The sequence below is a fragment of the Pseudophryne corroboree genome, chromosome 11 (genome assembly GCF_028390025.1).
Source record: "Pseudophryne corroboree isolate aPseCor3 chromosome 11, aPseCor3.hap2, whole genome shotgun sequence".
NCBI classification, from domain to species: Eukaryota; Metazoa; Chordata; class Amphibia; order Anura; family Myobatrachidae; genus Pseudophryne; species Pseudophryne corroboree.
Genome location: NC_086454.1, coordinates 28743537 through 28768935, shown reverse-complemented (window position 1 = coordinate 28768935; position 25399 = coordinate 28743537). Strand labels below are relative to the sequence as shown.

General features: G+C 46.2%; 1 protein-coding gene across 8 annotated transcripts in view; it reads left to right on the top strand.

The window, feature by feature from the left end:
* The first annotated feature begins 1408 nt into the window (after positions 1–1408).
* TEAD1 (TEA domain transcription factor 1) overlaps positions 1409–25399 on the top strand; it is a 239360-nt gene continuing 215369 nt past the window's right edge. For 6 of the 8 annotated variants that reach the window (XM_063946409.1, XM_063946407.1, XM_063946410.1 and 3 more), the window contains exons 1-2: positions 1410–1720; positions 2371–2487. The gene's annotated coding sequence lies outside the window, so the exon portion shown is untranslated. Of the gene's footprint in view, positions 1721–2370; positions 2488–25399 lie in introns of all 8 variants that reach the window. The other 2 variants (XM_063946405.1, XM_063946412.1) reach the window with 2 other exon arrangements.

Below are 25399 nucleotides of genomic sequence, written 5' to 3'. Positions count from 1 at the left end.
ACGACTGGGAATAGTAACCTGCCCGAAGTATGGCGAGTGCACTAATTGGGGTTCCCGGTCACTGTACGGAGAAAACGACACCAAAAAAACCTCATGTCAACCTTTTGACCTGTCGACGTAGAGACCCTGTCGATCAATAGTGGTCATCCTAGACACTGTCGACCCTCCATACCACACCCCAGTGATAGAGCGGTCAGGCAGCCGCCCTCCATAACGTGTGGTAATAGTGACAGGGATCATGTGAGGGAGGCAGCTGCTGCAGAACCTCCTCATACAGAGGCATTATAAAGGTTAGCCATGTGTAGTATATTGCAGTGACTGAGTGAGAGAGGGGACAGGCAGCCACCCTCCATAACGTGTGGTAATAATGACAGACATACATGTGAGGGAGGCAGCTGCTGCAGAACCTCCTCATACAGAGGCATTATAAAGGTTAGCCATGTGTAGTATATTGCAGTGACTGAGTGAGAGAGGGGACAGGCAGCCGCCCTCCATAACGTGTGGTAATAGTGACAGGGATCATGTGAGGGAGGCAGCTGCTGCAGAACCTCTTCATACAGAGGCATTATAAAGGTTAGCCATGTGTAGTATATTGCAGTGACTGAGTGAGAGAGGGGACAGGCAGCCACCCTCCATAACGTGTGGTAATAATGACAGACATACATGTGAGGGAGGCAGCTGCTGCAGAACCTATTCATACAGAGGCATTACACACACGTCAGTAATGTGTATAGAGCAGTGACAGGGGATCCGGTCTCTAGGTCGACAGGTCAAATGGACGACATGAGTTTTTCCTTTTTTTTTTTTTTACTTTTTCATACTTAACGATCCACGCGGACTACTATTGGGAATAGTAACCTGCCCGAAGTATGGCGAGTGAAGCGAGCCATGCGAGAGGACACGGTACACTAATTGGGGTTCCTGGTCACTGTACGGAGAAAACTACAAAAAACCCCATAAAAAACTAATGTCAACCTTTTGACCTGTCGACGTAGACCATGTCGACAGAGACCCTGTCGATCAATAGTGGTCAACCTAGACACTGTCGACCTTCCATACCACACCTCAGTGATAGAGCGGTCGGGCAGCCGCCCTCCATAACGTGTGGTAATAGTGTCAGGGATCATGTGACGGAAGCAGCTGCTGCAGAACCTCTTCATACAGAGGCATTACATACACAGGTCAGTCATGTGTTTTGAGCACAGTGAGAGAGGGGACAGGCAGCCGCCCTCCCCGCACACGGCGTTACACTGTACATACAGTACACTGTCACACACTAGCTACTACAGGCAGCCACACTCTGCAGCCAGCCGCGGCTCGCGCCACACTGACAGCTCCCGCGCATTCTCGCACCACGTGACCCGGCCAGCAGCTGCTGCAGCAGCGGGGAGCGCGGGCAGGGGAGAGGGAGGGGCGGGGCCGGCTGCTGCCCGCCTAGCTCGGACTTCCCCGTGACGTCAGGGCGCGGCCCCCGGGGCGGCGGGAGGGAGGAGCATGACGTCACCGGGGCACGCCTCCTCCGCTGCTTCGGTCCTGACGTTCATTTCATTCCTGTCCTCATTCCGAGCATTCCTCGCATCGCTATCGCCGAGCCCGGCTCCCTCACCGTGCGCCCCCCCCTTCCCCGGCCTCCCCCCGCCACCAGCGGCCGCCAGACAATAGGCAGAGTGGGAGAACTTGCTGCCTGCGCAGCCTTGTGGGGTGTCCTCAGCCGGCCCGGGTAAGTTGTGTTGTGTGTGTGTGTGTGGGGAGGGGGACTCTGTCACAGGAGAGTCCCGGGGAAGGGGGGTCCTCAGGGACTGTGGCAGCTGGGGGGCAGTGGGGGGGTCCTCAGGGACTGTTTCAGGAGGGGGGGGGGGGTAATTCAGGGACTTTTTATTATATGGGGGGTACTGTAGCACGTGAGGGGGGGATAGGGGGGTCCTCAGGGACTGTGTCACATAGGGGGGTGCACTCTATCCTGGGAGTCGCAGGCCGGAGAGTGCTGGGAGAGGGAAGGGTTGGGCTTTGAGTATTGGGGTACAGGCCATGGAGTTGGGGGGAGGGGGGGTGCACCCTACAGTTTGGGGGGCGGTGGTGGGGTACGGTGCCGGCGCAGCCTGTGGAAGTAGTTGGGAAGTGATCCGGGGAGCAGCCTCCAGCCTGACTCACTCAGCTACTCTGACACGGAGGGGGGGGATGGACATTTTTCAAATTTTTCCAGAAGGAAGAAGTCGTCAACGCCAGGGAAAGGGAAAGGGAAAGCTCCAGCCCCCCCCCCCCCCCCCCTGCCTGTATAATGTGCATCTGGGAAAGGGGGGGGGGGGAATAAGGGATGGGGGATAGTAGAGACATGAAAGTCAAAGATGTTTTCTTCTCCCCCCTCTCCAGGGCTGCTCCTCTCCTGCAGGCTGAAGTGGGGAAGTGGCCGGAGTCGGCAGATTCCCAGCGCGCGGAGAGACCCTGCAGCAGATCCGATAGGATTCCTCCCCGCAAACTTCCCTTCTGGTAGGAAAGCTCTTCCCATCTGTTGCTTCCCCGCCGCTGCCGCCTGAGTCCTAGAGGTAGCACATTCGAGCCCAGGCTGCGGCTGCCTTGGTGATGATGTGTGCGATCATCTGGCCTTTTATTTGTGAAGTGCAAACATATTCTGCAGTCATGTACCCACTTCAACACACTCCCAGTACAGGGGGGGGGGGATAAAAATAATGACGGTGCCAACGACAGGCACCGGGCGCGCCGCACATTTTCTGATGGCATCGCTTTAGATCGTAAGCTCCTGTGCGCAAACCACACATTATTTTGACCTGTCAGTAACCCAGCTGAGCCCTTAGTACTAGCTGCTACTTGTGTACCGCGGATTTATTCCCGGCTTGTGATAGTATTTAAAGGGGTCTTTAACGCTGTGTCACGACGCTGTACGTGAAATACCAGGTGTCACCGTCTGACAGCCTGAGACGCTACCGCAGAGGTTGGTGACCTTGCTGTGATTTGAATGGGACATCACGATTTCTTCCCTTAATAATTAATGCATATAAATGCAATACTGCCCTCCTTATACAGAAAAGGCTAAGAAACATGAAAGTGTATATATATATTTAATATAATTTTTTTTTTCTTCAATAAAATGGAGTGCTAAAGTAATTATTTGGGGAGCATTTGTTTTATTGCAATTAGATCATTGTAGATTTCACCCGATCATGGGATCTCTGTGATCTGCTACGTGGGCAGGGAATAGTTAAATGCTTCGTGCAGAAGTCCAGAGTTTTGTGATCTGACAAGAGGGTAATTCAATTTCTAGATCTGGGCATGCAAAGTGCTTCTGGCTCCTGCAGGTGGGTGTTACAATTGTCAGGAGGGGGGGGTTTGCAGCTGACTGCTTTCCACATGTTCTTACTTGTTAAATGCGGAGCCCATGCAATTTTAAAATTGGAAGGGTAGGGGGGGTTGGTGACTCCAGAAACTTGGCTGGGTCCTCTGAATACTGTGCAGCTCCTGCAAATATTACATTGTTCCCGTCCAGGATTGAACTGCAATATTTACAACAATCTATTTTGTTTCGTCCCCCCCCAAACCCCCACCCCCAATCCCAATGTGTATATAAAAGGGATATCAGCCTGCATGCTCTCCTATGAATGTGTTTATTCCGCTAGCTGCCATTAATTATGGCTGTGCGGAATGTATTTATGGATGGAGCACTTTTATTTAGATTGTACGATGCAATGCATTTCCTGCGAGAGACTGGAAGCTATTTTAATGATGAAATAATGTACCGTAAATCCCATAGGAACGCTGCCTGAGGGGTAGGGTAACCCTCTATTAAAAGAAATAAAAAGCTGCTTTGAAGATTTACAGAATTACAATAAACTGCTTATATGGACAGACTTTTTGTCCTGTTCTTTGTATAATATATTATTTTTTTGTTTATTGTTATATAATATTACGACTGAGAGTGACTGTAATATCTATTGGCATATAATTTGGTGTCGTCTCCTTTTACCTATATGGATAGGTTTTGCTGTTATCTATATTTTAAAATGTTTACATTTTTGCCCCTAAAGCTGCGGTCTTGTTGTTGTTGTTTTTTTTTTACAACATGTTGCAGGAAGTTGTCATTTTCACCTATATATCTTTCTGTAGCAAGTCTTTCAGCCTAGTGTTACACAAGTGTTACATAGTATGTACAGGACACGCAGATTAAATGTGTCGGTAATTCCTGAAGACTGACTTCTTGTACAGTAATACTAAAGTGTGTTTTACCTGCTTGTGGTTTTGCAAACGTGTCTTGCAAGTAAAGTTTGCACATTTTTGGGGAGCACTGAGGAATTGTACGTAGACGTGGGATTATAATTGGAGTATGAATGCCTTGTAAATGGAATTTATATGCGAGGTTGTAGTGTGTGCAAGTGTGTTTTTCAGAGCTAAATCCTTGTCTCCTCTTTCTATAGCTATAAAGTTTTATTTACATGTAATAGCTATTTGCCATCTAAACATGGAATGCTGCGGGGACATTTTTGTCTTTTTGTAGTAACCTGTGTCTTTTTTTTTTTTTTTTAATTATATATATATATATATATATATATATTTTTTTTTTTTTTAAGCTGGTTTCAGATATGACTGTCAGTAGACTGTTATATATAATATATATATAATTTTTAAGCTGGTTTCACATATGACTGTCAGTAGACTGTTGGACTAACACACATGCACAACCATTGGATTGATATATATATTTTAATCCATTCGATCGTTCTATTCCAAAATAGCCAAACTCCCAAGAACTGCTTTACACTTCAGCGCTGTGGTATTACGTCTGGAATTATTTATTTGTACTTGAGTAAGAATCTTGACGTATTTATTCTCTGTTTCTTTTTTTTTTTTTTATTCTTGTTTTCTCCCCAGTCATTGCCTGCCAGATTTACTTTCCTTCTTTGACTATTTTGACTTTTGAAAAATGCCAATTATTTTCCTGGTTCCATCTATTGTCGGGGTCTGAATGGAATGTCTGAAAGCACTGAACAAGCTTTGAGTGTACTTTTGGGAGGGGGTGCTGCATAGTGCTTCGGCTGAGGGCCGGCTGAATCAAATGCTGAGTTCTGTTTTTCTGTTTTTCTCCTTGGAAATCCAAACATTAACTGCCTGCATAGGGGCTGCGGATACTTAATGGGTGCTGAGAGCAGGTCTATACGCCATTTCTGAGAGATGAGCCTGGCGGCATAGCATTGTACTGCGCTACTTTATTAAATGCTATGGGGGGGTCTTTCTTTATTGCAATAAATTGTAATTCTACCATAAAATCTTTTCTCACCCTCAAATATGTATTATATACAGCACAGCATCAGTGGATGTTTGTAGCGTCTTACACTCTGCACAGATGTCCTGTTGGTGACCAGTGATAAGAGCCGTGGGTCCGATAGTGAGCTCTATGTGCAATTGTTATTTTATAGACGTTGACGTGACGAGGACTTACAAAATATTCTGGATTTTTATAGTAGGTGCTGCTAAAAGTCCTTTTTGATGTTTTACGTTGGCTCTTTGGCTGACGTTCAGGCCTCCTTCCAAACTAAATTGGGAAAGCTCTTTTTTATTTATTTATTTATTTTTAATTAATGATTAAAACTAATTGCTGAAATAATGCTGTCATTTCTGTATTGTCAGTTCCAAGAGAGCAGCACAAGGCCATATAATTAATGTGGTTGTGTCTGCTTGTGTAACATTTTTAATTCATTCATCTTTTTTTTTTTTTTTTTTTCCTGCATTCTGTCGATCAGACTTTTTTTTTTTTTTTTTTAGAGAGAGATCATGTTATGGGATAAGCTTTCCTGTACATATAGCCTTCCTTTACACCTAATTACACCTTCTCCTAATTTTTGGGGTTTGGCATAAATACCTTCTGCCGGCACCTAGAGCCAACAGATATACAAAAAAAAAAAAAAAAAAGGCCAGGTGTTGTGAAGCACCCCCCCCCCTCTCCTCTCCCGGAGGCACTGGCTTCTTATATAGAACCAAACTCTGGCAGGACAGCTACAGCGATGAACCCTTTCATGGCCATGCAACTTCCAATCTTTTTGCGTAGTGTCTCCAGTGGCGGCCTTTTGTATGAGAACGGCATCTGTGGCCGTGGCTGACGCATATACTGTTGCAAAGTGTGTTAAATGAATTACGCCAATGTTCATTTCTTCCTTCTATATAAGTTTTTGTGTGTGATTCTGTATGTCTGGACAGTTGATTTCGCTGAAGGGTAATGGGCAGAATTAGAAGTAATAAATCCCCATACATGAGATAACATATAAATATTCTGCCAGCCCATTACTAGCATTGTAACGCGCACATTCTGCTTCACAAGACAATCGCTGTAATTGTCTACTGCATGGCCACCTGGTAAACTTATCTCAGAGGGCTTACAGGTTTATCGTTACCCCTGATGACTTTGGTGGGTAGTGTCCATTTGCCCACCTGGAGTGGGCACTTACCCTTCTGATGTATCCATTTGCACAACTTGGGCTGAATGTAATAGCCTCCGAGTTGCTGGGGCTGTGGGACGGAGTGGGCACTTGCTCTTCCGGTTTGTTTTTTTTGGCACCACTGGGGGTCAATTCAGAGCAAGTTAGCGAAAACTTGAGTTTTTATCATGTAAGCACTTGAGAAATATAAGAATTAGAAATTCCAGTTGGCGGGACTCGCAGCAAAGTTGTGAAACCTGGGAGAAGTGCATGAAAAAGTGTGGAAACTAAACCCCCAAAAAGTTACAACCGAAATAGCAGGACTATATTGAAGGTTATGGAAAAATGTAAAATGGATATTTTTTTTTTCCACTAATAGTGGAAACGTTATAGCTAGCGGTTCTTTTTTCATCAAATTAAAGCCTTTGAAACATTTTGGAGTTTATAAAAACATGATGAAAAGTTGTGAAAAAAAATATTTTAGTGTTTTTAAATATTATTTTTTCAGAAGTTGGAAAAGACACTTTTTAGCTCCCATCTACAAGTTCTAAAACTTTCTCCCATCAGTACGACACTTCTGTCTACCTGTCCCCCATCATTTACACCTCCACCTACCAAAATATGCTATTTAACCCCTCCAAGTGTGTGATTGTTCATTGGGAGCAGTATATCAAAGGTTCTGCACTGTGTTCCAACAGTTTTTCCTTTAAAATAAAGATTATCCCTACATTTTCATCTTCTCAGGGAGTGTGCATAAAAAATATGATTTTCCTCAGGAAAAGCCATGCACGCCTGAAACTGGATGCAAAAGTCATTCACAGTGCCCTGTGAGAACGGCTTGCAGGACCCAATTCACACCTAACTGAATTGACTCCATAGAGAGGGCACTAACCTGGAGTGGACACTCACTCTTCCAGTATGGCTTTTCTTTTTTTTTTATTTCTTCTTTCAGTAATTCCTCAACTGGCAAAGGCATTTCTGGCAATATCCTGCATAACAGATTATTGCACTGCATGGCTGATTTGGGTCCAGAGAGGAAGGCCCCTTTTAGGTCTTTCTGTGTGTGTATATAATTGTAGTTAGCAGCTCCCCTCCTTGCCATGCAATGAGCTAAATCTGCCATAGCAAATGACTCCATTCAGAAGCAGCATCTGCTTTCTCTTTCTACACCTGTAGAAGAAAGACAATGCAAATAGCCATTGCCCCAGCGCTCTGAAAAAATGCTGCTGACAGTTTGTCACACACAGCTCTTGGTCAGCTCATTCGGTGCCCTATTGTTAGGCTAGCAACAGGCTACTGCCACTGTGTCACCATATGCTCTGTATATGCTGCTGATAAGTTATCGGCTCATTACGGGCTCTCTGATAGGTACATTATTGTGTTACCAGCGACAGAGTTCATCCTACCTTTTTACATCAGGTTCAGCTAGTGTGTGTATGCATGTGTATATGTATGGGTGTGTGTGTGTGTATATATATATATATATATATATATATATATATATATTTTGGTTTTTCTTCTGGAATACCAGTGTTTGATCACTGTTTTATTAGCATGTTCTGAGTTTTTTTAGAGAAACCAGGTTTTGTTCTTACATTTCTTTGTATTCATCAGGCTTGATAGAAATAAATGATCTTAGATGCTGTAAAGAAGACAAAATGGAAGTTGTTTTTGCCTGGTATAATTAGCACCTTCTAACAAGACCCTAGGAGAGAGCTGTCCTACTTTTTTTTTTATTGATTTAGCAAATGATTATCTCAAAATGCTGGTAAGTAGTAAGTCTGAAAGCATGCGTTGCAGTGTCTGTGTGTTGCTGAATGCTGTAGTGTCTGTCTCTCGCTGTGCTGGATGGGATAGGAGTGCTTGTACTGGGGAGGGCAGGCTGATCCTCTCTGTGTCACTTATAGTAGTAAAGTGATGGATACGTTGCAGTGTCTGTGTTGCTGAATGCTGTAGTGTCAGTCTCTCGCTGTGCTGGATGGGATAGGAGTGCTTGTACTGGGGAGGGCAGGCTGATCCTCCTCTGTGTCACTTATAGTAGTAAAGTGATGGATACGTTGCAGTGTCTGTGTTGCTGAATGCTGTAGTGTCAGTCTCTCGCTGTGCTGGATGGGATAGGAGTGCTTGTACTGGGGAGGGCAGGCTGATCCTCCTCTGTGTCACTTATAGTAGTAAAGTGATGGATACATTGCAGTGTCTGTGTTGCTGAATGCTGTAGTGTCAGTCTCTCGCTGTGCTGGATGGGATAGGAGTGGTTGTACTGGGGAGGGCAGGCTGATCCTCCTCTGTGTCACTTATAGTAGTAAAGTGATGGATACGTTGCAGTGTCTGCGTGTTGCTGAATGCTGTAGTGTCAGTCTCTCGCTGTGCTGGATGGGATAGGAGTGTGGGGAGGGCAGGCTGATCCTCCTCTGTGTCACTTATAGTAGTAAAGTGATGGATACGTTGCAGTGTCTGTGTGTTGCTGAATGCTGTAGTGTCTGTCTCTCGCTGTGCTGGATGGGATAGGAGTGGTTGTACTGGGGAGGGCAGGCTGATCCTCCTCTGTGTCACTTATAGTAGTAAAGTGATGGATATGTTGCAGTGTCTGTGTGTTACTGAATGCTGTAGTGTCTGTCTCTCGCTGTGCTGGATGGGATAGGAGTGGTTGTACTGGGGAGGGCAGGCTGATCCTCCTCTGTGTCACTTATAGTAGTAAAGTGATGGATATGTTGCAGTGTCTGTGTGTTGCTGAATGCTGTAGTGTCAGTCTCTCGCTGTGCTGGATGGGATAGGAGTGTGGGGAGGGCAGGCTGATCCTCCTCTGTGTCACTTATAGTAGTAAAGTGATGGATACGTTGCAGTGTCTGTGTGTTGCTGAATGCTGTAGTGTCTGTCTCTCGCTGTGCTGGATGGGATAGGAGTGGTTGTACTGGGGAGGGCAGGCTGATCCTCCTCTGTGTCACTTATAGTAGTAAAGTGATGGATATGTTGCAGTGTCTGTGTGTTACTGAATGCTGTAGTCTGTGTCTCGCTGTGCTGGATGGGATAGGAGTGGTTGTACTGGTGAGGGCAGGCTGATCCTCCTCTGTGTCACTTATAGTAGTAAAGTGATGGATATGTTGCAGTGTCTGTGTGTTGCTGAATGCTGTAGTGTCAGTCTCTCGCTGTGCTGGATGGGATAGGAGTGCTTGTACTGGGGAGGGCAGGCTGATCCTCCTCTGTGTCACTTATAGTAGTAAAGTGATGGATATGTTGCAGTGTCTGTGTGTTGCTGAATGCTGTAGTGTCAGTCTCTCGCTGTGCTGGATGGGATAGGAGTGGTTGTACTGGGGAGGGCAGGCTGATCCTCCTCTGTGTCACTTATACCCCTTTCACACTGCAGCTTGTACCCGGTATTTTGCCGTTTTAACTGGCTTCCTAAACGGGTCAAGCTGCGATGTGAAAGGGTCCCATTCAATTTACCGTTTTCAAAATACCTGTATTTTGAAACGGTAAAAAAGAAGGGTCCTACCCGTTTCAGTCCCATTTCACTGTGCAGTGTGAAAGGGTCTGAAACGGTATTTGCAAGCCCCAGCAGGTCATAGGCTGTCTCCATGTGTGATGTCAGCAGCCACAACCAGGAAACAGCTTGGAAAACACAGGAGACGCATGTGAGAGTGGCTTTATAGACGTTTAGACTGCAAAGCCATTATAAAATGTCTAATTGGAGTGATGAAGAGGTGAGGGAGCTGCTTTAGGATCAGAGGGGATGAGGAAATCTGCTGCCAAATTACTGGGACAGTCAAGGATACCCTCATATATAAAAACATAGCAAAAATGCTTCAAGCTGCTGGGTTCCATCGTACGACTACCCAAATTATTAATAATGAATTAATTAATAATTATTAATAATGTGTGGGCCAGAAAAGTCCATTTATAATGACAACCACTGTTTTCTATGGGTGAAACGGGTTCAGTGTGAAAGGTACCAAAACGGTAATGAAATGGTAATTTACTGGTTACAACATGAGATGTGAAGGGGGTTTAACTGCTCAGACCCGTTTTAAGAACCGTTTCAAATACCATTTCAAAAGCAGGTTTTGCGATGTGAAAGCAGCATTATAGTAGTAAAATGACCACAGCTCTATTCATCGTGCTGCTTCCAGTACTTTATTTGTGTGTATTAATAGCCACAAAACATCCATATTATATAAACAGTATTGCAGCAGTATATATTTATCATTGTCAATAGTAGTGTTTGCCAGACAGGGTCCTCTGCCCCCTTAGCAGTTCATGTTTTCCAGACTGCCTTTGAATGATTAGAATGTGTTGGGAATGAACGTTGCTGTGCACCAGCTAGGTGGGCTTCAAAATGTGAACGTTTAGGGTTCCCCAAGGTCCACTTTTGAGAAACATTGTTAAGTCAGACGAACTTGTGCTGCATTTAGGAAATTAATTGTGCAAAATAAATGTCACTCCTTTCTAATGCATACGTAAACAAATGGCTGTAATTGTAGGCGTTAATGTATGCAATGTACTGTAACGCAGGCACACATGTTGCATACCGTGTCATAGTTGCAGCTGCTTTACTGAATGTCATTTGTGCTGCATTTGTGTACGAATTGCAACCATCTCTATACCGGTTCCATTATACACTGAAATACGTTTAAAGGAGCCATCTTTTAGCCTAAAACTAGTCATTAATCTATCACTGGAATGACATTTGCTTAACACTCCCAACAATGGGTGTTCACTGGTCTCCGAAAGATCAGCCTGGAACTGAAGAAGAATAAAATAAGAAAAACGTATTGCAGCCTACCCCCCACTTCCCATCCTGCTTCCCCTGAGTGTGAAATCGTCTTTTCTCGTGTGTTTGTGTCGGATTGTTTCCCATTTCTGGGCATAGGCTCCCAGTAGTTTCCATAACTGTGACATCTGTTGTAGAAGCATTCCACGTCTCATTCAGGACTCTCCTCTCCGTCTCCCGGGGGGCTTATTTTTATTACAGACTCCTGACCTTGTGTTTCTCTTCGCTCATTGTCCCACTCAGTGGTGTATACTGTAAATTATATAAAGTCAGAGGAACGCTATGTAACCCCCCCCCCACACACACACACACACACACACACACACACACACACACACACACACACACACACACACACACACACATATCGGCTATCTTCCTGGCATTTCCAACATCTTTTTACAATTTAGCCCCCCATTACAGGCGTGGATAATATGTTATCAGTGTATAAGGCTCTGTATGCTGCTGAATATGTCCGTGGGGTATGTGTGGAAGGCGATCATTATCAGCTATTGTACTTTCCTATAATATCTGCTTTAAAATTATTTATTACAGCGCTGCCTGTTTATTACACACTCTCATTCCCCCAGGTATATTCACTGGACAAAATGTAGTAGTTCTGTTCTGCGTAACCCTCTATATTACAATACCAGCTTTGGGCCGGTGTTTTATAGAGGCAGCGTTCTACACATGTCTGTGTCAGTGCAGGGTATTTGCAGCATATAGGTCCCTGCACCAATCGCACCAATTCCATTTTAATTTTGCATTGGCCAGCTTTGTATTCTCTACTTCATGTATGAACATGTTACCCGTGAACATGTCAGGAAGACAGGCAGCGCATTGACATGAATTTATATACAGCACAATTTGATCATGGCCAAATATGCACAAATGTAATGACTAGAGGTCACTGCTGTGCAATTAGCTACAAGGCTAGTCTCTCGTTTTGTTGGCTTCCACTTTTCATTGAAACCTTTCTAGAGCTCAGTGGTTCCCAAACTCTGGCGCAGATGTATTAAGCTTGGAGAAGTGATAAAGCAGTGATAACTGGAAGGTGATAACACATCAGCCAATCATCTCCTAACTGTCAATTTACATACTGGAGCGGATTGGCTGGTGCATTATCACCTTGCACGTATCACTGCTTTATCACTTCTCCAGGCTTAATACATCTGTACCCATGGCCTCAAGGCCTCCTAAAAGTTCACGGTGTCCAGGTCTCCTCAAAGAATTACAAGTGGAATAATTGGCTCCACCTGTGGATGTTTTAAAATGTGTCAGTGAGCAATGAATACACCTGTGCATCTGCTAGGTGATCTAGAAAACATGAACTGCGGGGGTTCCTTGAGGACCGAGTTTGTGAACCACTAATTTAGATCACAGGTTCTCAAACTCGGTCCTCAGGACCCCACACAGTGCATGTTTTTCAGGTAACCCAGCAGGTGCACAGGTGTAGGAGACCTGCAAAACATGCACTGTGTGGGGTCCTGAGGACCGAGTTTGAGAACCTGTGATTTAGATGAATAACATACGGTAAGAATATGCCTGGTTTGTGCTACACTATTACATGTTTATGGTTTTTATTTATTTAGTTAGTTTTGTTGGAAAGATACAGCAGTCCCATTGCATAGTGTGTGCAGTAATAATAATATGTTGGTGTCAGTGATTATAGTGGATAAACCTGTATAAAATACTATATTGAGGAAAATGCTACAAACTGCTACTTTACACTTTACAAACTGTCCTACATCTCCATGGTGTGTGTCTGTGTGTTGTGTACAGTGTACTGAAGATTTCTTCTTAGTAAAAGGTTGCCCTCCCGACAACAGGAATGTACAATGCAGGTTGAAAGCTACACTCGTTCTGCAGGCAGAATGCACAAATCTTTACTCTTTACAATATACAAAGTAAAGGAGTGACTACTTCTGTATAGGCTAGAGTTGGTCTGTAGTCACTGTTATCGGTGGTACCGTAGAGATGCGGCGCTGGAATCGCTATGAGAGGAAATGTACACTTACTGTACATCTACAGTCATCATCCTTCCTTTCCACTTTTCCCATCTGAGACCAGATACGCTGCCAAATGTACGTTGTTATTAAAACCACCAATTTACCAACATTTACCTAAGGTTTTTTTGTATGGTTTCAAATTGATTTTGTAATTTTGCTCTTCGTTTAATCTGAATTAATCAGAATAGCAGGTTTCCACTAATCTGCCTGTGTATGATATATTAATTGACTGGTACATGGAGTAACACGTCATTCAGATCCATTGGAAAAGTGACAATTCATTACATGTCTGGCTAACATGGACACAGAAATATCTGGCTGAGCGTTGGGATGTGCTCAGAAGACTGAGGGTTTATGCAGACATGTACCAAAGTGAATTTAGAAGGGTCTGGAAGTATAGCCTGTTTATTAGTATGTTGCATGTTCAGATATGTTTAATTTGCAGTGGTGTGTAAGAAACAATTCCTCAGTGTATTTTGTCTCTACGATGGTGACGAGTGCTTCATAACAGGACTAGGTGGTTCTGCTTGTGTACTGTGTGCATGCTTGTACATTATGGGGTATATGTAATAGGTTCCCGTTTCCTGGAACCGGCGCATTCCACCATTCTAGCCACTAAATGTAAATTTGCTATCGGCTATATTGCAGAAATGATGGCGGTCCCAGGAGCTGGATACTTTTTCTATACATATCCCCATGTGTGGTCGAGATCCCTGTAGTCGAAATACCGACGCAGGAATTGCGACACAGGTCGAACTCTGTCAGCAGCTTGCTTGAGACGTTACCTAGAATGCAGCGTAATGTGCAGAATTGCTTTGTGCGTGCGTTTTTGATGGTCCAATTGTTCATGAAATACCTTCTTGCCTGCAGAGCTAACATGGAAATGTACCCCCAAGACCACAGACTGGCAGCCACGGCAAACACCGAGCCTGTACAAGGCTGGCTTGGCCCCTCATAATGTGCCTGTCGTCTCAGCTTGTCTCATTAATGCTTGGGGAAGGGGGTTCAGTATGATTTACCGATGGTCAGAATCCTGGCAGCCATTGACCGACAGTCAAAATGCCGACACTGTCAAAAATACCGTCATGTTCACAAATGCCGAAATAGTCAGAATACTGTCATTTGAAATGCCGACATTTCAAAATACTGACAGGAGTTTTTCAGTTGTTTTTTGTAGGTCGACATGGACACCATGTAGGTGTATTGCGTCCCCGCACATGCCTCGCTGCACTCTGCACACTATTATATTCCCCGTCCAGGTCCACTGGGATGGTAAAATATGAACAAGTCTGTTTCTTGGGCAAAAATTCCTTAAAAACGCATGTCTGCATTTTGAACATGTCATTATTATGACCGTCTGTAAATCTACTGCTACCCGGGGAGGGATCTGGGGTAAAATACAAAAAACATTTCCTGTGTATTTGTTTTCCCATTAAAATGCTGCTTCTATAATAGTATTTCTTTATTTTTGCTTACAGTGTTATTTGTGTCTGACTGTTTTACTGAAAGCAGCCGCTACAATGTTTTTATTTCTGTTTCTGACTATACTGCCTTGTAACGCTGTGAGCCATGCGAAGGAGTACCAGGCATCACAGTGCAGCGTGCGGGTACCAGGCATCACAGTGCGGCGTGCGGGTACCAGGCATCACAGTGCAGCGTGCGGGTACCAGGCATCACAGTGCGGGTACCAGGCATCACAGTGCGGCGTGCGGGTACCAGGCATCACAGTGCGGGTACCAGGCATCACAGTGCGGCGTGCGGGTACCAGGCATCACAGTGCGGCGTGCGGGTACCAGGCATCACAGTGTGGCGTGCGGGTACCAGGCATCACAGTGTGGCGTGCGGGTACCAGGCATCACAGTGTGGCGTGCGGGTACCAGGCATCACAGTGCGGCGTGCGGGTACCAGGCATCACAGTGCGGCGTGCGGGTACCAGGCATCACAGTGCGGCGTGCGGGTACCAGGCATCACAGTGCGGGTACCAGGCATCACAGTGCGGCGTGCGGGTACAAGGCATCACAGTGCCGGGTGCGGGTACCAGGCATCACAGTGCAGTGCATGATACAAATGTCAAAGCAGAAGACACTGTATTTTATTGTCTGCATTTGTTCATGGTTGGGGCTAGGTAGTGGCATTGATTTAACGGTGGTCTTATCTAATAGGTGTGATTATTTTTTATGCTTATGTCATGACTGCCGGCTTATTTAGAGCACAGAGAGGCAGATGTATTAACCTGGAGAAGTGATAAAGCAGTGATAAGTGCAAGGTGATAACGCACCAGCCAATCAGCTTCTGTCATTTTTCAAATTCGTAATGATTGGGTGGTGCGTTATCACCTTGCAGTTATCACTGGTTTGTCACTTCTTTATCCCTTCTCCAGATTAATACATCTGCCCCTTGGTCCGCAGTAATCCAGCGGGAACCATAATCACCAGCCAGTCCTGTCATACGACTTGATCTTGTGTCCCTTGTCGTCCCAATCTCCCTCTAGCAACAGGAGTGAGACATTCACACTTCATACCTCGATTGCTGGAGTTCATCTTGGAGGCGCTTGTCTAGTACCTGGTCTTTTAGCTTTGCTCCATGGGGTACTCTGCATGTATTACTCACCAGTACTGAAGGGGTATTATCACTGGCATATGCAGATTACTGCGGTTCCATCTTAGATTTATCGTGATTTTGTTGTGTCTGTCTTGTTCCAGATGACTGACTCTTTCCATTTAATCCTACTGATAATCTTACCTCCATCCTACTACTCAGCGCATAAACCGAACCCGTATGCGCTTCAGATGGTTTTATTTGGAACAAATTAGGTGCTCTTAAGTAATCCTGGAGGCTATGCATAATAATGCAGTAACATCACCAACCACATGGAAGGGGATACCTTCTTCTGGAAGGCAAGGGGGTTTTCTTCCATTACTAATGCTCAGTACTGCACTGGTGCAGCAGCTCCATATAAAGGGAAAAGCTTTCCTGGGCAGGTTTAGTGATTGGGATAAAGGGTAACTGAGTGGGAATAGAACATCTGGTTTGTTGAATACAGCTCCAGTGGGGAGAGTTATCAAACCTTCTAAAATGTGGAAGTGGCCCCCATGGCAACCAGTCAGGTTCTAGCTATCATTAGTCTACAGCATGGGTCGACAAATTCTTTTAATTTCTAGGACCCGGCTTAAGTTTATGAGGACAACGATCGTCCTCAACCTCAACGTGTGAAATTTTCTGTAGGACAAGCAGGATCACTATAATGATAGAGCCAGTAACTGTGAGGCTGGTAAGGCAGGGCAGGTATTAAGGTTGGTCCCATGAGTGAAGGAAAGCAAAGCTGGTATGCGAGCAGTTGCAGCAGTATAGGGGGAACTCCCACTGTGGGTACAGACGGTCTGGCGGTCCGGTTACCGCTCCTCTGTTGCAGGCGGAGGAAGGGAACCTCTGAGGGAGGGTTGACCCCAGATATAGGTGAGCTGAAGGGCATAGGCTCAAAAGGAGGCCAAAAAAAAGGCTTTAGAACTGCAAAGACTGTGGAACTCACGGAAAATACATCCCCAATCTGCCCCAACCGTACCCTCCGATTCTCTACAAAATATAGGTGCCATGGTGACTGGTATTTGTCGAGTCCTGTTTGGTATATCTTAGAAAATGATAGCTGGAATCTGATTGGTTGTTACCTACAATTTTCCTTTAAGAAGGTTTTACATTTATATTTTATTTATTTTGTTGTATGCTATGCTATGCTATGCTCGTTCTAGGCTATGAGCTGAATGGCCTTTGAGTAAATGACAGCCTAGCAGTTGATGTTATTGATTTCTAGCTGCGCTGTGCTTGGTGGCCAGTTCTCCATCCTAACTGCTGCCCAGTCTACTGCTGTGAGGTTAAAAACAAAAATTCCTACAAAGGGAATTTTGATAAGTCTGCGGCCTAGTGGAAACTTCAGTGGTAAAAAGAGCCAGAGGAAAGACTGGATGGGAGCCACTGACGTCATGAGCAAGTTACTGCCACAGGAGAGAAACCATGGACGGGCTCTCTGCCAAGTCTTCTTTCACCTATTCCTCTACTGTATCATGCCGCCTGCCAAGGTGTAGCGATGTATGCGGCTGTGCAGGAGAGAATATGGCGCCTGCATCACTTTTAGGTGGTACTATCATTATTGTGCTTAGCCTAGTCAGCCCCTGGTTGTGATCATGCTGCAATATTTAGCCAGCACTTTTTTTCTCTAGTTTTTGGTTATAAAACCACTTCTGTGAATGTGTCCTAGAACAGCCTGGCTGCAGTGACTGGCAGTGACAGTCTGCTGTGTGTAGTGAACCCCCCCCCTTTTCCCTATCGTACCTTTATTAGCCATATATTGTACCCTATTAAATGATCATATGCATGTATATATGTCAATGTTGTTTTATTTGAATCATTTAGTGTTCTAGACTTAGGTCAGGTGATGCAGCTTTAATGAACCACTAACTGTGGGGCAATGTGAAGGGGGGGGAAGCTGTGTAAGACAGGACCAATCAGATACTGCACCATATAGCCCTTTGACTTCTGATTGGTCTTCTCCCTGTGCATTTTTAAAATTGTGAGCTCGAAACCTGCACGGCAACGTGTAAGCTCAATGGTGAATGGAGTGAGGGGAACGAGGAGACAGTTGTGGCAATGGGGAGTCCTACAAGTCCAATGTGAAAGCTAAGCACCAGCGCCTGTTTTCTTGGTCACTTTCTGTATCTGTCCTGACGCTTTCGTCTATGATTTCTTTGTATCCTGAGCTTTTGTATAGTATTGTAGTAAAATGAAACTCTGTAGAAAGGGATTTGTCAGACTTAGATGTAGATTTACTAAGGTTTCAAAAATGAAAAGTGGCTCTGTTGTTCATAGCAGCCAATCAGATTCCACCAATCATCCTGTGTTGCATGCTAGAAAATGACCGCCAGAATCTGGGCAACATCAGCACTTTTTTTTTTTTTTTTTTTAGAAGCTTTTGTAAATCTACTCCTTAGGCCGGGCATGCTCGATCAGATGCTGGTCATCTAATGGAGCTATTCAATTGTTGCTCTGGTCAGACGCCCTTTGCCAGTTAACGCGCCGGTCGGCTCAGGGTTTAGCAGTTTAAAACGCCTGAATGGGCGTCCAAAGTCCGGGTTTGGGTGCCAAAACTATGGACTTTTTAACAAATTTGTTCTCGCTCCTCCGGAAGCTGCGAGAAAAAATTTGACTGCCGGGGCTAATGGACGTCTACTGAAACAACAAGTGAATAGCTCCGATAGACGCCCATTATTTTAGATGGCCAGCAAGTAGCACGCTCCACAATTGAATTGGACTCGTAGTGTACTGCACCAGCAGGCTTGCCCCCTGATACAGTGCCGTTTCTAGCGGCGGGCGAGCCGTGCAACCGCACGGGGCGCCCGCCGCGGCACTTTGTGACTACTCCTCTCCTCCCTCTCTCATCCCCCGAGCGCTCCTGTTCGGGGGGCGGGGCTTCGTGGAATGACGCGTTTGCGTCATGACGCAAACGCGTCATTTCGCGAAGCCCCGCCCCCCGAGCAGGAGCGCTCGGGGGAAGAGAGAGGGAGGAGAGGAGGACTGGAGATAACCATCGACAGAGGAGACGGCCGGCGCGCGGGACCCGAAGAGCGGCAAGTTGTAACTATATAGTGTATCACACCAGCAGGCTTGCCCCCTGATATATAGTGTATCACACCAGCAGGCTGACCCCCTGATATATAGTGTATCACACCAGCAGGCTGACCCCCTGATATACAGTGTATTGCACCAGCAGGCTGACCCCCTGATGTACAGTGTACTGCACCAGCAGGCTGACCCCCTGATGTACAGTGTACTGCACCAGCAGGCTGACCCCCTGATATATAGTGTACTGCACCAGCAGGCTGACCCCCTGATATACAGTGTACTGCACCAGCAGGCTGACCCCCTGATGTACAGTGTATTGCACCAGCAGGCTGACCCCCTGATGTACAGTGTACTGCACCAGCAGGCTGACCCCCTGATATACAGTGTACTGCACCAGCAGGCTGACCCCCTGATATACAGTGTACTGCACCAGCAGGCTGACCCCCTGATATACAGTGTACTGCACCAGCAGGCTGACCCCCTGATATACAGTGTACTGTACCAGCAGGCTGACCCCCTGATATACAGTGTACTGTACCAGCAGGCTGACCCCCTGATATACAGTGTACTGTACCAGCAGGCTGACCCCCTGATATACAGTGTACTGCACCAGCAGGCTGACCCCCTGATATATAGTGTACTGCACCAGCAGGCTGACCCCCTGATATATAGTGTACTGCACCAGCAGGCTGACCCCCTGATATATAGTGTACTGCACCAGCAGGCTGACCCCCGGATACATAGTGTACTGCACCAGCAGGCTGACCGCCTGATATACAGTGTACTGCACCAGCAGGCTGACCCCCTGATATACAGTGTACTGCACCAGCAGGCTGACCCCCTGATATACAGTGTACTGCACCAGCAGGCTGACCCCCTGATATACAGTGTACTGTACCAGCAGGCTGACCCCCTGATATACAGTGTACTGTACCAGCAGGCTGACCCCCTGATATACAGTGTACTGTACCAGCAGGCTGACCCCCTGATATACAGTGTACTGTACCAGCAGGCTGACCCCCTGATATACAGTGTACTGCACCAGCAGGCTGACCCCCTGATATATAGTGTACTGCACCAGCAGGCTGACCCCCTGATATATAGTGTACTGCACCAGCAGGCTGACCCCCGGATACATAGTGTACTGCACCAGCAGGCTGACCCCCTGATATATAGTGTACCGCACCAGCAGGCTGACCCCCTGATATATAGTGTACTGCACCAGCAGGCTGACCCCCTGATATATAGTGTACTGCACCAGCAGGCTGACCCCCTGATATATAGTGTATCCCACCAGCAGGCTGACCCCCTGATATATAGTGTATCCCACCAGCAGGCTGACCCCCTGATATATAGTGTATCCCACCAGCAGGCTGACCCCCTGATATATAGTGTATCCCACCAGCAGGCTGACCCCCTGATATATAGTGTATCCCACCAGCAGGCTGACCCCCTGATATATAGTGTATCCCACCAGCAGGCTGACCCCCTGATATATAGTGTATCCCAACAGACAAAGAGGAAGGGGGGTGCAAATCCCCAACCCCCAAATTCCCTTCCGCACACTGAGAATTACCTGTAACAATCCCTGAACCTATCTGGTAATAAAATTCAGAGAATTCGTCACAAATGTTTGCAAACACATGTTTAGCTGCTGGCCACTTCACGGCTTCTCTGATACAGCAGTCCTAACCTACATAATAGCAGTGCCCACATAGGGCCATGTAATTTGTCACAGTACGCCTCATGATAAAGGCTTTTACTAAAACACTTCCATACAGAGAGCTAACTTACCCGGGAGCCACCCCCAGGATCTCCCATTGGCACTACAAGGAACAGCATGCCTTCCAAATGCTGCTCCCATTCAATGCCTCATGCAAACAAGCAGACAAACAATTAGGAAGTGTTTTAGTAAAAGCCTTTATCATGAGGCGTACTGTGACAAATTACATGGCCCTATGTGGGCACTGCTATTATGTAGGTTAGGACTGCTGTATCAGAGAAGCCGTGAAGTGGCCAGCAGCTAAACATGTGTTTGCAAACATTTGTGACGAATTCTCTGAATTTTATTACCAGATAGGTTCAGGGATTGTTACAGGTAATTTTCAGTGTGCGGAAGGGAATTTGGGGGTTGGGGATTTGCACCCCCCTTCCTCTTTGTCTGTTGTTTGTCTGTGACCCCTCCCCCTTCCAGCACCTGATATATAATTACCTCCAGGTATGATTGAGCAGCTTCCTAATTGTTTGTCTCCATATAGTGTACCCCACCAGCAGGCTGACCCCCTGATATATAGTGTACCGCACCAGCAGGCTGACCCCCTGATATATAGTGTACCGCACCAGCAGGCTGACCCCCTGATATATAGTGTATCCCACCAGCAGGCTGACCCCCTGATATATAGTGTATCCCACCAGCAGGCTGGCCCCCTGATATATAGTGTATCCCACCAGCAGGCTGACCCCCTGATATATAGTGTATCCCACCAGCAGGCTGACCCCCTGATATATAGTGTATCCCACCAGCAGGCTGACCCCCTGATATATAGTGTATCCCACCAGCAGGCTGACCCCCTGATATATAGTGTATCCCACCAGCAGGCTGACCCCCTGATATATAGTGTACTGCACCAGCAGGCTGACCCCCTGATATATAGTGTATCCCACCAGCAGGCTGACCCCCTGATATATAGTGTACTGCACCAGCAGGCTGACCCCCTGATATATAGTGTATCCCACCAGCAGGCTGACCCCCTGATATATAGTGTACCGCACCAGCAGGCTGACCCCCTGATATATAGTGTACTGCACCAGCAGGCTGACCCCCTGATATATAGTGTACTGCACCAGCAGGCTGACCCCCTGATATATAGTGTATCCCACCAGCAGGCTGACCCCCTGATATATAGTGTACCGCACCAGCAGGCTGACCCCCTGATATATAGTGTACTGCACCAGCAGGCTGACCCCCTGATATATAGTGTATCCCACCAGCAGGCTGACCCCCTGATATATAGTGTATCCCACCAGCAGGCTGATCCCCTGATATATAGTGTATCCCACCAGCAGGCTGACCCCCTGATATATAGTGTACCGCACCAGCAGGCTGACCCCCTGATATATAGTGTACTGCACCAGCAGGCTGACCCCCTGATATATAGTGTATCGCACCAGCAGGCTGACCCCCTGATATATAGTGTATCCCACCAGCAGGCTGACCCCCTGATATATAGTGTATCCCACCAGCAGGCTGATCCCCTGATATATAGTGTATCCCACCAGCAGGCTGACCCCCTGATATATAGTGTATCCCACCAGCAGGCTGACCCCCTGATATATAGTGTATCCCACCAGCAGGCTGACCCCCTGATATATAGTGTACTGCACCAGCAGGCTGACCCCCTGATATATAGTGTATCCCACCAGCAGGCTGACCCCCTGATATATAGTGTACTGCACCAGCAGGCTGACCCCCTGATATATAGTGTACTGCACCAGCAGGCTGACCCCCTGATATATAGTGTACTGCACCAGCAGGCTGACCCCCTGATATATAGTGTATCGCACCAGCAGGCTGACCCCCTGATATATAGTGTACTGCACCAGCAGGCTGACCCCCTGATATATAGTGTACTGCACCAGCAGGCTGACCCCCTGATATATAGTGTACTGCACCAGCAGGCTGACCCCCTGATATATAGTGTACTGCACCAGCAGGCTGACCTCCTGATATATAGTGTACTGCACCAGCAGGCTGACCTCCTGATATATAGTGTACTGCACCAGCAGGCTGACCCCCTGATATATAGTGTATCCCACCAGCAGGCTGACCCCCTGATATATAGTGTATCCCACCAGCAGGCTGACCCCCTGATATATAGTGTATCCCACCAGCAGGCTGATCCCCTGATATATAGTGTATCCCACCAGCAGGCTGACCCCCTGATATATAGTGTATCCCACCAGCAGGCTGACCCCCTGATATATAGTGTATCCCACCAGCAGGCTGACCCCCTGATATATAGTGTACTGCACCAGCAGGCTGACCCCCTGATATATAGTGTATCCCACCAGCAGGCTGACCCCCTGATATATAGTGTACTGCACCAGCAGGCTGACCCCCTGATATATAGTGTACTGCACCAGCAGGCTGACCCCCTGATATATAGTGTACTGCACCAGCAGGCTGACCCCCTGATATATAGTGTATCGCACCAGCAGGCTGACCCCCTGATATATAGTGTACTGCACCAGCAGGCTGACCCCCTGATATATAGTGTACTGCACCAGCAGGCTGACCCCCTGATATATAGTGTACTGCACCAGCAGGCTGACCCCCTGATATATAGTGTACTGCACCAGCAGGCTGACCTCCTGATATATAGTGTACTGCACCAGCAGGCTGACCTCCTGATATATAGTGTACTGCACCAGCAGGCTGACCCCCTGATATATAGTGTATCCCACCAGCAGGCTGACCCCCTGATATATAGTGTATCCCACCAGCAGGCTGACCCCCTGATATATAGTGTATCCCACCAGCAGGCTGACCCCCTGATATATAGTTACCGTCTAATTTAAGGGAAAATTAATGTATCTTATGTGGAGAATATCTTTTCCTTTTTTTCCCCAGTATTGCTGCATTCCCAGTTACTCTAATATGGGTAATTAGTAGAAATTGCAAACACAAATATGCAGAAGCTGAGAACATTGCTATCATTTGTCAGGCAAATGTACAATCTGTCAGTGTGTTAGCTGCGTACAATGTACACATTCCCTTATTTGTCACAGCTGGCATCAAATTATACATTAATTTCTAAATAATGGAGATAAACAACCCCAACTTAACACTCGGCTGTTGATTAAAATATTGCCAGTGTTTCTTGCCTGCGGAAGGCTGTCATTACAGCATAGAAACTCCATCCCACCTGCAATGCCTTTCTACCAATTCCAGCTCTGCTAGGTCGGCTGGAGATGATGATAATGCTCCCTGATAATACCCGTTTTCTTCCTTTCCTTGGAGCATTACTTATTACATCTGAACTGTGTTACAATGTAAAGCTCTGACCTGTGACCGTCAGTCCATACCCTTCTAATACAATGTAAGTGTCTGAAAAAACACCTAGAATTGACTAACTTGGCTTCCAGTATAAGAATAAGTTGCAGTAGCCTTGTTAGTGTGTCCTACACAATGGAGGTAGGCGTTTTGTGGGCTGGACCGATATGCGCTCACTTGTGTGACATCAGCGAGGCTTAGTGATGTCACTGGTTCCTGTTGTGCACGGGCTGTGGATAAATGTTATACGTACCGGCTTGCAGTGATGCGTCTTACTGGCCCTGTACTGCCTTTTCCCTACCAGATCTGTCGCGTCAAGCGTCTCTGTTTTGTGTCATTTGGTATTAGAGCCAGTGTTCACTTGGAGTGCACCTATCTCCATGCACTGTTACTAGATGGTCCTGTTCCTTACTCTTGTCCTTCCCATCATATTAAATTACATGTAGCCATCAGAGTTCTGCGTATAATGTAAAACACACCAATATAGAATTATTATTATTATTATTATTATTAATAATTACATTGTTTTTTTTATATGACTCTTCCCAGAAGGATTTAAAGTGCTGTAAATTTGCACATAAAAGAAAAACCACAATACAAAACAAGTTTTATATATTAACAGACTACAGTAAAGAGAGCTAAGCACTAAGGGGCATTAATGTAATGAGTAACAGGTTAAAGGTTTGTAGAGTGGTATCCTCTGGAGAAGATATGTATAATATAGTATGTTTCGCTATAGAGCAATGTTTCGGCATATCTGCAATAACATGATCTTGCACACTGAGCATGTAACAGTGGACTATAAATGATACAGGGGCAGATTTATTAAGCTCGGTGAAGTGATAAAGTGGAAGGTGATAAAGCCCCAGCCAATCAGTTCCTAACTACCATGTCACAGGCTGGGTTTGAAAAATGACAGTTAGGAGCTGACTGGCTGGTCCTTTATCACCTTCCACTTTATCACTTCACCAGGCTTAATAAATCTGCCCCACAGTATCTTTGTATGGGTACACTGTGCTTATCCCAGATGTATCTATCATGGGTATGGGTCGTTAGGTCGACAGGTCAAAAGGTCAACATGAGGTTTTTGGTGTCTTTTTCTCCGTAAAGTGACGGGGAACCCAAATTAGTGCACCGTGACGGGGAACCCAAATTAGTGCGCTCGCCATGCTTCGGGCAAGGTTACCGTTCCAATCGTAGTCCACGTAGATCGTCAAGCATGCAAAAATCCAAATGGGAAAGAAAAAGTGAAAAACTCATATCGACCTTTTGACCTGTCGACGTAATGACATTGTCGACCAAATGGCATTGTTGACCTTCAGTGGTCGACCTAATGAGTGTCGACCTAACGACCGTAACCCTCTCACATACAGCTGTGTCCTCAAACACTTGCGGCAGGCGCACCAGGTCTCCTGCGTCTCTGCTTGGGCCAAGTGTCTTTTTTTTCCCCCCACAAAAATGTGTCTTAAGGCCCGTACACACTTGCCGATATATCGCGGGTCCGTCGGCCAGTGTGTACAGCCAATACGTCTGT